Here is a 2,603-nt window from a genome sequence, read left to right as displayed (position 1 = left end):
CAATTTTCATGCAACAAATGGGCTAGAAAAATCCCAATCAAATATTATTGAGCTGTTTAGGAAAGTAAGGTCCCTGTTAAAACAAAACTCACAGTCTCTATTAATCTTGGCTTTAAAGTTTGACTGGAATTTTTTTTGTTTACTTTTTAAAATGCATCTTTAAATTACACATATATATTTGAAATAAAGAATTTATCAAAACATCAGCCATGTTCCTATTTTCACATATTCTATGTTAGTGACACTTACATTAATTAAGTTTTGCTATGTTTTAAAATAGATTAGTATTTACAATTCCAAAGACACCATCAAATAGCATATCTGTCTGCTATGGAGATAATATAACAAGTGACTAGTAAAGAAACATAAGCTATAGTTTCATGTTTTTTCACCAAAAAAGGATATGTTGTAGAGAATGTATAACACTAAATTGCATAAAAGACACTGATTGTTCTTAGTAGAGTATGCATATATAAGAAATTATCCCATATGATCTACATTTACCACGATGGCAATAGTTCAAAACAATGACATATTTTGCTCATATACACACAAATTTGATGTTTCAATATGCACTAATTTCTTTTATAAATATTTCATTTCCAGAGAAGAATGTTATATATAAGAGTTCTTAATACTGTTGTCATTTAAAGCTATGACAACTGGCCCTAAAGAATTATAGTGTGTGTGTGTATAGACAGATAGATAGATAGATAGATAGATAGATAGATAGATAGATATGTATGCTAATAGGCAATTTATTAAAGTAACTAGCATAAAATGAAGTAAAAGCAACTCCAATCAAAAGACATCAAGGACTAGAGACCTTAATTCACCAATTCCTTTGGCAGAATAACCCAGACAGGAAGTATCATTATCATTGCAACACTGTGTTCTTCATACATATTTTATGAACTAAGTTTTTCACATACTTTAGAGGTTAGCAGTGCATTACGTTTTTGTCTGCTGCTTGATTTAACAGAATGAAATGCCCTAAAGGCATTTATTAAAACCAGAGGAGTAAAAACATGTGATTACCGTTAACCTCTGCCTGCAACTTATAAAGGCTTTCATAAAACAAGTATCAAAGTGCACTCCAATCATAAAGTGAAATATGAGCTGTTCTGTCACTTAACACTCACTGTTATTTAGCATTTAAACGCTAACATTAAATAGGTCTACGTCAGCTGAAACCATGATGTCTATGCTCCAATTTTCTACTTTCAGAGTCCAAATACATTAATATATTATAATTACCAAGACTCATAAAGGTTTATCTTCAGCAAATACTGAGGGTTTTGTTTCATCTTTAAACTAAATGTATGTAGCATTAGCTATGTGTAAAGTGCAATGGAATGCTAGCTCCCCAAATATCACCAACATAACCTCTGTCAATAGGACAATTCTGAGTTTTCTGGTCATCATGACAAAGAAGAACACTGGCTTGACAAAGATTTTTTTAGTGCCTCAGAGGGAAAAAGGCAGGGTCAGAATTTATTGAGAATCTGGAATTGGTTTAAGCTGTGACTTTCAATGTGGAGGAATTGATTAAGAGCCTATAAAGATCACAATATCACAGTTTAGAACTGCTGAAAACAGCAGAGTGAGAATTTTGAGACCAGTGGGAATTTTAGGGCTTAAACTGCAGGATGCTTCCTATCAAAGAACTAATGGGTCTTTCTGGGAGTTTTCCTTATCAAAAGAGTCCTGGAATAGCAATGTTATATGATTGAAGGCAATAAAATAGTAAAGTTATGTTAAGTAGACAGTAAGCTGCCTTGGAGATGTGTAGTTTTGGCTGTCAGTGTCTTACCAGTTGTTGAGGAAAGTAATAAACGTAACGCACTACAAAGTCTATGTCTTCAAAGAAGTGTCTCTAAAATGGAATTATAGCAAAAAAATATAACCAACCTAAACAGGCTGCTATAACAAAGTACTGTATATTGGATGACTTATAAATAACAGAAATTTACTTCTTACAGTTTTGGAGGCGTACCAGCATGGTCAAGTTCTGGTGAGGGCCCTCTTCCTAGTTCACAATTGCCACCTTTATATTGTATCCGCACATGGCAGAAAGCAGAGAGGGAGAAAAGTAAGCTCTCCTGTGTCTATTTATAAGAGCACTAATCCCATCATGAGGGCTCCACTCTCATGACCTAATTACCTACCAATGTCCCACCCCAATGCCAACACATTGGGGTTTAGGATTTTATCATAAGAATTTTGAGGGCACACATTCATTGCATAGAAAAGGGGAAAGGAAAAAAGAGAGGGAGAGAGGCAGAGACAGAGAGAAGTAGGAAGGAGCTTAGAGAGAGAGAGAGGCAGGAGGCTAACATTTCAGAAGATTTATTAAACAGCCACAGCTATGATAGACATGGCATGGGGAGAAATGTCTAATCAGAATTTTAGGCAGTTTTGCTAAGTGATATACACTGTTTTTCATCTCCATATTAACCCCAGGCACATACAATGGATACATCATACGCCAAGATTGGTCTTAAAGAAAGAACAATTTTCATGCAACAAATGGGCTAGAAAAATCCCAATCAAATATTATTGAGCTGTTTAGGAAAGTAAGGTCCCTGTTAAAACAAAACTCA

The sequence above is a fragment of the Propithecus coquereli genome, unplaced genomic scaffold, assembly GCF_000956105.1.
Source record: "Propithecus coquereli isolate 6110/MARCELLA unplaced genomic scaffold, Pcoq_1.0 Scaffold325, whole genome shotgun sequence".
In the NCBI taxonomy this organism is placed as follows: Eukaryota; Metazoa; Chordata; class Mammalia; order Primates; family Indriidae; genus Propithecus; species Propithecus coquereli.
This window is presented reverse-complemented; position numbering follows the sequence as displayed.